Source organism: Elephantulus edwardii, unplaced genomic scaffold, assembly GCF_000299155.1.
Source record: "Elephantulus edwardii isolate Elephantulus edwardi_28Jun2011 unplaced genomic scaffold, EleEdw1.0 scaffold00035, whole genome shotgun sequence".
In the NCBI taxonomy this organism is placed as follows: domain Eukaryota; kingdom Metazoa; phylum Chordata; class Mammalia; order Macroscelidea; family Macroscelididae; genus Elephantulus; species Elephantulus edwardii.
This window is the reverse complement of record NW_006399785.1, coordinates 13,723,747-13,733,729: the sequence shown is the minus strand read 5'-3', so window position 1 is coordinate 13,733,729 and position 9,983 is coordinate 13,723,747.

Below are 9,983 nucleotides of genomic sequence, written 5' to 3'. Positions count from 1 at the left end.
TACTCTTCTCCAGCACCACAGCTCAAAGGCATCAATTCTCCTTCTATCCTCCTTGGTCATTGTCCAACTCTCTGACGCATAACAAGTGACTGCGAAGACCATAGCCTGTATCAGACGCACCTTAGTCTCCAGGTTAGATAAAGAAATTAAATCTATCTTGACTGAACAAAGTGTCCTACAAACTTATCTATCACAAGAATAACTGGTTATCTTAAGGCTACTAGACTATTTTTTAATATCTCCATGAAGTACAACATTTTTTAGCCAAGATAAAGGCCATGGTCTTTGCAATCACTTGTTATGTGTCAGAGAGCTGGACAATGACTGGGAAAGATAGAGGGAGAATTGATGCCTTTGAGCTGTCGTGCTGGAGAAGAGTATTGAGGGTACCATGGACTGCTAAGAAAACAAACAGGTTCATCCTGGAGAGGGTTAAACCAGGCTGCTTCTTGGAGGCAAGGTTTCTGGGGCTTCGTCTAACATACTTTGGTCATGTTGTAAGCAGGGACTGGTCCTTGGAGAGGGACATCGTGCTTGGGAGGGTTGAGGGACAGTGCAAAAGGGTAAATCCCTCTATGAGGTGCATTGATGGAGTGACTGTGGTAATTGATGGGTGTATCGGAGACAGTGCGATTGGCACAGGACAGAGCAGAGTTTAGGGCTGTTGTACATAGGATCGCTATGAGTCAAAAGCGACTAGACAGCACATAACAACAGCAACAATCCTAAAAGCAATGTCTTGGATATTTAAGATGTTCAGTACTAGACAGCATTGTAATATAATGACTGGTATATATTTGGTATCTACTGTATACCAGGTCCATCATGTTGAGTAAATATATTGATGGTATAACTTCATCTCTCAGATTTTAGGCATGTTGCTAGGTAGGAGCTATTCCTTGGAAAGGGAAATCATGTTTGGAAAGATAAAGGGTCAGCAAAAAAAGAGGAAAAACCCAACAAGATGGACTGAAACAGTGACTATAGACATGGTCTCAAGTGTGTCAGAGATGAGGGGGACACCACAGGATAGGAGAGAGTTCAGGTCTGTTGTTGATAAGGTTACCATGAGTTGTATTCAACTGTATAGCACCTAACAACAATAGCAATACGCATTACCACCTTAAAAGAAAGGCATTGTACTGTTAGGATAAAGTTCAATTCAAAATGAAGGAGACTCAAAATAATAATGGTTTAAACAGATATACCTTTATCTCTAACTGTGAAATTTCCATGAGAAGCGAACATTAGAACATTTGATGTATTTGCTTTATTTCTAAATGCTTTCAGGAACTCAGTATCTGTATGCAAAATTTCCATTTTCACAATTTCTTTAGGATATAAGATGACTTTTTTGGCTCCAGTTACTGGGTATGCATTCCAGTTAACATAAAGAAGGACCACAGAAAAAAAGGATATATACCAGTTGATTTTTAATAGCAATTCCCATTAAGGGTCCATGACATTCCAATGTATGTATCACTGGTCAGTGCATAAGAGTGGTTGAAATAGAAGTATGTATTTTGGTAACCTTTCTTTGGAATGGGAACAATATCAATCTCTTCCAATCAGTTGGACAGCTGGCTATCCTCCAGATTTCCTGGCACAACTTAGTGAGCACATCCAGGGCAGTGTCTGTTTGTTGAAACATGTCAATTGGTATGCCATCAACTCCTGGAACCTTGTTTTTTGCCAGTTCCTTATGAGCAACTTGAACTTCCTCCTTCATCACCACAGGCTCCTGCTCTTATTTTATTTCATGAAATTCTTCTGCGTCAGCCAATTCCTTCTGATACAGTGACTCTGTGTACTCCTTCCATCTTCTTTTAATGCTTCCTGGATCATTTAACATTCTACCCAAAGAATCCTTAAGTATTGCCATCCGTGTCTTGAATTTGTTTTTCTACTCTTTCAGCTTAAAAACACAGAGCGAGTTTGGCCCTTTTGATTTTCTGATTCCAGTTCTCTGCAAATGTCATTATTGTATCTTACTTTGTCATCCTGAAATGCCTTTTAAAATTTTCTGTTCATCTCTTTGATTTCTTAGTTCCTTCCTTTAGCTTTGGCTTCTTGGCACTCTAATGGAATATTCAGAGTCTCATCTGACATCCATCTTGGTCTTTTCTTCTTCTTCAGCCTTTGTAGTGATCTTTTGCATTCTTCATGGACGATTTTCTTTATGTCCTCCCAGAGCTCATTGGTCTATGCTCATAGGTGCTCAAGGCCTCAAACCTGTTCCTGAGATGTTTTTGAAATTCGAGTGGGACAGACTTAAGGTCAAATTTTGTTTCCCATGAAACCAAAATCGACAGAGTGTGGAAATTATGGAACAATATCATTAATATCACATGCAAGCAAGATTCTGCTGAAAATTATCCAAAAACAATTGGAGCAATACGTCAACAGAGAACTGCTAGATGTGCAGGCTGGATTTATAAGAGTTAGATGCATCTTGGCATAAAGCAGGGAATACCAGAAGAATATCTATCTGTGCTTCATTGACTATGCAAAGGCTTTTGACTGTGTGGATGACAATAAGCTGTGGCTGACTCTGAGAAGAATGGAAATCCCAGAACATTTGATTGTGCTAATAATGCTAAACCTATACTTGGACCAAGAGGCAGTAGTCAGAACAAAGCAAGGAGACACTACATGGTTCAAAATCAAGAAGGGAACCATCAGGGATGTGTTTTGTCTCCATACCTTTTCAATCTGTATGGAGAACAGATCATCTGAGACCCTGGGCTCTATGAGGAGGAATGTGGCATCAGGATTGGTGGAAAATTCATCAACAACCTGCATTATGCAGATGACACAACCCTGCTTGCTGAAACTGAGGAGGACCTGAAGCACTTGCTACAAAATGTCAAGGACTGCAGCCTTCAATATGGATTGAAGCTCAACATCAAGAAAACAAAGATTGTCACCACTGAGCCAACTGGTAGCATCAATATGGATGGTGAAGAGATTGAGATATTTAACAGTTTTGGTTTACTTGGCTCCACAGTCAACACTCTTGGTACCAGAAGCCAGGAAATCAAGAGATGAATTGCACTGGGAAAGTCAGCTGTGCGAGACCTCTCAAGAGCACTGAAGAGCAACGACATCAGGCTGGAGACTAAGGTGCACCTGATCCAGGCTAAAGTCTTTGCAATTATGTGCTATGCACTGGAGAGCTGGACAGTGAATAGGGATGATAGAAGGAGAATTGATACCTTTGAGCTGTGGTGCTGGAAAAGAGTGTTGAATATACCAGGGACTGCTAGGAAAACGAACAGGTTTGTCCTGGAGAGGGTGAAGCCAGATTGCTCCTTGGAGTCAAGGATTCTGAAACTTCATCTGGTCCTTAGAGAGGGACATCATGTTTGGGAGAGTGGAGGGATGGTGCAGGAGAGGAAGATCCTCAATGAGATGGATCAGTTCTGTGATTGGGGTAGTGGGAATGTGTGTCGGAGATGGTGAGGTTGGCACAAGATAGAGCAGTGTTTAGGGCTCTTGTACATAGGGTTGCTATGAGTCGCAAGAGACTCAACGGCACATAGCAACAACAACAACAACAACAATTTGGGTAACAATTCACTACTGCAAAGGAATAATGATGAATATTGGGGGATACTAGCAATTTACGCATTAGTGTTTCCAACCTTACTCTACAGAACAGGACACGAACTCAGAGAGGTTAAATCACTTGCTCAGTTGATCCCTGAACACCTGGAATTTGAGCCTAAAGATTGAGTTTCAAATTTTCATTATTCCTACCAAATATGTTGCCATATTTTCATTTTTTTTCTAGGAGAATAATATATAACCTGCAATTAGCAATTTGCTGTGACCCACATAGCCAAATGCCTTTGCATAGTCAAAAACACAGATTAATGGGGCATGGTTCCAAAAGTGCTCATCTGAAGCGTTGCACCTGTCTGTCCCCTTGCTGTATGGCAAGGTTCAAAACTGAGGCTCATAATTCCACCATCAATCATGTTTACTAGCTGAACGACTCTGGAAAAAAATTATATTTAAAAATCAAGCAAAACCTAATTTTTTTTGTTGAGAAACATTCTCCTTTATAAAATAACAGTAATAATACCTACCTACTTGAAATCAACTGAAACCAATGTAAAAGAAGTACACAGGTAAAAAAACCTAGAATGACTTTAGCATGTTGTCCTGTCAGAGGTAGTCAAGCTCAGAGACACAGTGACCATGAGTATTTAGAGGATGGAAGATAGATGAGAAGATGAAAACACAGCAGAATGGGGGCCATCCAACTAAGACTAACATACATTCAGTTAAGGACCACGTTGCCTTCTTCATCCCTTTCAAACAAGTTCTAGACCCTCCACCTCCAAATTCTCACCTCACTGTCATGAACTTTGTCTGGATCTTCATTTCCGGGAGGCAGCATGCTGCATTATGACATTAATTATCTGACTAATTTTGAACAAATTCCTTATCCTTTCTTCATCAAATGAGAGAAGGAATTCTTTGTGAAATTGTTTAAAGATTAAATGCATTTAAAATCAATAAGAGTGCATCTAAATCCCAAAATCAATCTCCATAAGTCTATGTGTTTCCTACTGCCAAAGGGGCCCTTTAGAGTAGTGAGAGAAGATCTTCACCCTGAAACCCACAGCGTCCCTTTTCAGCAGGAAGTAGCTAAGAGAATATTCCGTCCCCTTTTCCTTATGACTCAGGGTGAAGTCTCTCTCAGGGAGGAGTGATAGGGAATGGCAAAGGATACACTGACAAAGAAGATTAATCAGAACTGGCTTTGACAAGCACTGTGGCATTTGGACAAGAACAAGCTGGGAGGAGGGTAGAGAGAATAGTGCAACAATGAATGAGTGGAAGCCCAAAATCTCTGTAAATGTTTATGAAAATTAATAAAATATAGAAAAAATTATTAGGAGAAGTCTTGGGATATGATGAGAACAGGAATCAATTAAAGAGCATCATAGTTGGTTTCCCTAACTGTGGATCAGTTCTCCTCAGATGCATCCTCAGATGCCAGAGGAGAAGTCAACTTGAAGATGAAACGGAGAACAAAAGAATCCACAAGCGTTGGCGAACTCTGCTGGCCTAGTAGCAAGAAGCTGCACTGCAATCCTAGAGGTGAGCGGTTCGAATCCACCAGCTGCTCTGCTGGAGAAGAAGGGACAATCTCCCCCAGTACCAGTCAGATCTGATTTGATGATACACACACACACACACACACACACACAGGCTCCGTAAGCCAAGGAATGTCAAAACAGGAAGAGGCGACAAATAGATTCTTCCCTGGAGAATATGGAGAAAGTGTGATCCTCCTGAAACTTACAGGTCAGACTTCTGGCCTTCATGACTGTAAGAGCGTAAATCTGTATTGTTTAAACCTCATGTTCAGAATAATTTATTACACTAGCTTCAGGAAACTACTGTAGTGGCAAAGCCAAGATTCAAGTCTCTGTCTTCTTGGCTCTTCTCTGTGACTTGGCAATGTCTGTACATCTAAAGACTTCATTTACTGAATTATAAAAGAATAAAGCATGTTGACTGTAAGAGAAGCAACATTATGAATAATGGAGACAAGATGGACATCGTCAAGAATTGACCTACAATTATCGTCCATGGATTTGATAGTCAAGCATAACATACTGCTTTACGCAAATCTGTTGCAAAAGATTTCTCAAAAATATGCCCGTGTCACGACGTCCTTCTGAGAATGAAGGTATATATCGGACCTAAGCAAAGGTATTTTTAATTCTCAGACATGCAAAAGATGGCCCAGGAATATGAGTGTCTGAAGTAAAACTGATTCCTTTGAACCATGGTATTTGTGAAAAATAGAGGATTTTCATAGACTGTAGCAAGAACACAAAATACATCTTGGAGGAAGTATGGATGGAATGTTCCTCAGAAGCGAGGATACCAAGATTCGTGTCACATCCTTTGGACATATTCTCTGGAGGTGCTACTTTTGCGTGGTGTTTTTGCTGTTTTGCTTGGTGAAGCAGAGGGTCGGCAGGAAACAGGAAGGCTTGCCGTGACATGGATAGACAGAGCGACTACGGTGACAGACTTAAACGGAGCACCGCTTGCGAGAAGGGGCAGGACCAGCCAGCGCTCCTTTCCCAATGGCACCTAACAAAACACAAACAACAACATCTAGCTGACAGGTTTATAGCAAGGAGCTTGCTTTCAATTATTTCATCTGAGTGAAAGTTTAGAAATCATAATGATTTTTCATACATTTATCCATAAATATTTTATCTTATCATATTAATTAACGTTGATAAATTTGGTTCCTTTATTACCATGTTGAACCCTTATTTTGTATTGTACTGCAATCTCAGAGGCCACTAGCTGCTTCCCGGGAGAAGAATGGGCAATCAACTCCCATGTGATTAACTGCCTCTGAAAACCCCCTGGAGGGTCAGCTAGGGGTGAACTCTGACTCCAAGGTCCACAACAGCACCGCCTAACTTACCTATTTACTAATTTTTATTTTCTTCTCAATCCCTTGCCATCTCTATTAACCCTCCAAGATTGCTTCTGTGTGTAAATAATTCTTGTTTTGTTTGTTTGTTTCTTGTTATTATTATTATTATTTTGTTGTGTACAGTTGCATCATATTTGATTGGCACAGGGAGAGATTTCCTCTCCTTCTCCAGCAGAACATCTGGTAGACTCGAACTGCATGCCTTCGGGATTGTGACACAGCTTTTTGCCATTAGACCACCAGAGCTCCCTTTATATCATTCTTTAGTATTTTATAACTGGTATTGTTGTTGTTAGGTCGAGTTGAGCATGACTCATGGTGATCTTATGAACAACAACCTGTCCTGTCCTGTGCCATCCTCACAATCTCTGACACACTAGAGCCCAGTGCTGCAGTCACCGTTGTCAATCCACTTGGTTGAGGCTCTTCTTCTCCCTCACGTTCCCTCTATCTTTCCAAACATGATGTCATTATCCAAGGAGTAGCCTTTTTCAGCAACATGACTGAAAGTACGTGAGATGAAGTTTATCATTTTTGCCTCCAAGAAGCACTCTGGTTTCATCTTCTCCAAGGCCTATTAGTTTGTTCTTTCACCAGTCCATTGGATATTTAATACTCTTCTGCAACTCCATAGTTCAATGGTGTCAATTCTTCTTCTGTCATCCTTATTCACTGTCTAGCTCTCAGATGTGTAGCAAGTGACTGAAAAAAAACCAAGGCCAGAATCAAGTGCACCTTAGTCCTTAAACTGACATCATTGTTCAAGAATTTGGAAAGTTCCCTGACTATAGACTTTCCCAGTACAACATATCTTGTACATTTTATTGTGTAATGTTTCCCACTGCAATAGCATTTTATAATAGTTATACTATACTTACCTTTCCATGACTGGCTTATGTCACTCACCCTAATTTGTTCTAGATCTCTCCATGCTATGAAGTATTTCACAAATTCTTTTTTTTTCTTAAAATTTTTTTTATTTTATTATTTTTGTGTGAGTGTACTGTCAAATCAGATCTGACTGGTACAGGAGGAGATTGTCCCTCCTTCCCCGGCAGAGCGTCTGGTGGATTCGAACCATGCGCCTCTGGGATTGTAGTTGTAGCTCCTTACCACTAGGCTACCAGAGCTCCCCAGTATTTCACAAATTCTTGATCCTTGTTTCATGATGCACAATACTTAATTATATGGATGTACCAGAGGTTTCTTTAGCCATTTGTTCATTGATGAACACATACTCACACACATGCAGGGAAGCAAATTTATAGCAATGTTTAAATGAGGAAGGTGTTCCTGTCAGAGATCTGTCATACTGTCTAAGAGGAAACTCTTGGAGATTTAATGTAAGTGTATAGAGTAAAAAGAGCATGTAAAAAGGTGGATTTCAGGACCCTATTATACATGGTACATACATGGGAAAGTCTGCTGTTAGTGACCACTCCAAAGTACTGAAGAACAATGGTGTCTCCCTGGAGACTAAGGTGCATCTGTTACAGGCCATGGTCTTTGCTATCACTTGCTATGCATCAGAAAGCTGGACAATGACTAGGGAGGATAGAAGAATTGATGCCTTTGAGCTGTGGTGCTGGAGAAGAGTATTGAATGTACCATAGACTGCTAAGAAAACAAGCAGGTTCATCCTGGAGAGGGCTAAACCTGGCTGCTTCTTGGAGGCAAGGATGCTGAGGTTTTGTCTGACATACTTTGGTTATGTTGTAAGGAGGACCAGTCCTTGGAGAGGGACATCATGCTTGGGAAGGTGGAGGGACAGCTCAGGAGGGCAAGACCCTCTATGAGGTGGGACTGATTCAATGACTGCAGTAATTGGGGTGGGTGTGTCAGATACAATGAGATTGGCACAGGACAGAGCAGAGTTTAGGGCTTGTTGTACATAGGGTCACAATGAGCCACAAGTGACTTGACAGCACATAACAACAACAATTATACATAGAACCTATTGACCTTCTCTACATATGCAAGTGAATAACTTTATAAATTTCTCTCAGATGAGTATCTACACTGGCAACATGGAGACCACAGCACTCAGGAAAGTAAAGACCAGTGCAGTAATTTTCCTTTTTCCCTTCTCAGTTGCTCAGAATTGAGAACCCAAACTCAGTTCCTCTACTTGTGTATGTCTCAGGCAGGCTCTGGTTTAAACGGCTGTTCAAAGTTCAGTGAGAGGTCCACTTCTTCAAGCCTCAGTGGGGGCGCACCGAGAGCCAGCACGGAGCTAATCACAGTGGAGATTCAGAGATGAATATGGATCAGTAAGCCTTACTTCAGCAATTTCAAATTCCCTCAGAATTCGTGAGGTGAGCACTTGACACTGAACTTGAACCTTTTGGCATTCAAGGTGTCTTATATGGTTTTGATTGCAAGAAAAGAGAATTTTGAAAAGTCATTTAAACAAGGTGAAAGACCTTATTGGACATGAATTGGCCCTTAAAGGATATTACAGTGATATAAAACTCAAATGGGTCAGAAACTATGGAAGTCATTTTCCTTAAATACAACATGCTTTTAAATATTCAAAGGAGACCACTTAGAAAAAAAATAAAAAGTACATGGTGTTTTAAAGCATCTGAGAAACTGCAAAGGTTTTTGCTCATTCAAAAAATATTATGCTAAAAATCAAGACATTTGTGTTAGAAACTGAGGACTAGACTGGACCCGAGACTTAGACACATGCACAGAACAACCTTAGTCCTGCTGGCCTCAGGACATAGCCACATAGAGGCCAGAAAGGACACACATATGAAGAGTCATAACTAGCAATGTACACTGTTGTTGTTGTTATTGTCTTCGAGTCGAGCACGCCTCATAGTGACCCTATGAACAAAAGGCCTGAATCCCCTCTACAACTATCAACATCTATCAAAGTTCACTGAGTTTCCAGAGGCATGTTATTTAGGAAGTGGATGCCACTCCTGCTTCCAAACCTGTCTTAGTGTGTTATTGTTGTTATGTGCCATTGAGTTGCTTGTGATGTATGGTTACTCTATGTAAGCAAAGTACATACCATTATTGGAATCACCAGCTTTTCAAAACGAATGTGGACTTCATGAAGGTCAAGGTCTTATGTATGTTTATGTGGCTCTGAACGTACCACAATGAGAGAGTCAGAGTGTGATGGATAGATGGATGAGTCAGTAGTAATGAGAGGAAAGGAAGGAAATGATGGTGGGAAGGAAAAGTATGAACAGGAGGGATGGTGAATGAATGAAAGGAAAAGCGAGGGACTGAATGGAACCATGAATGGAGGAATAGAAGGAAAGATAAGTTAGTATGTGGACAGCAGGCATATGAGTGCCTACATGGCTGCCTAAGTGAAAAATAAAACTGAGTAAGCTATGTCTATTTGTGTTTCATTGATTATGCAAAGGCATTTAACTGTGTGGACCACAAGGCGCTGTGGCTGACTCTGAGAAGAATGGGAATCCCAGAACACTTGATCGTTCTAATGCGAAACTTATACTTGGACCAGGAGGCAGTCGTCAGAACA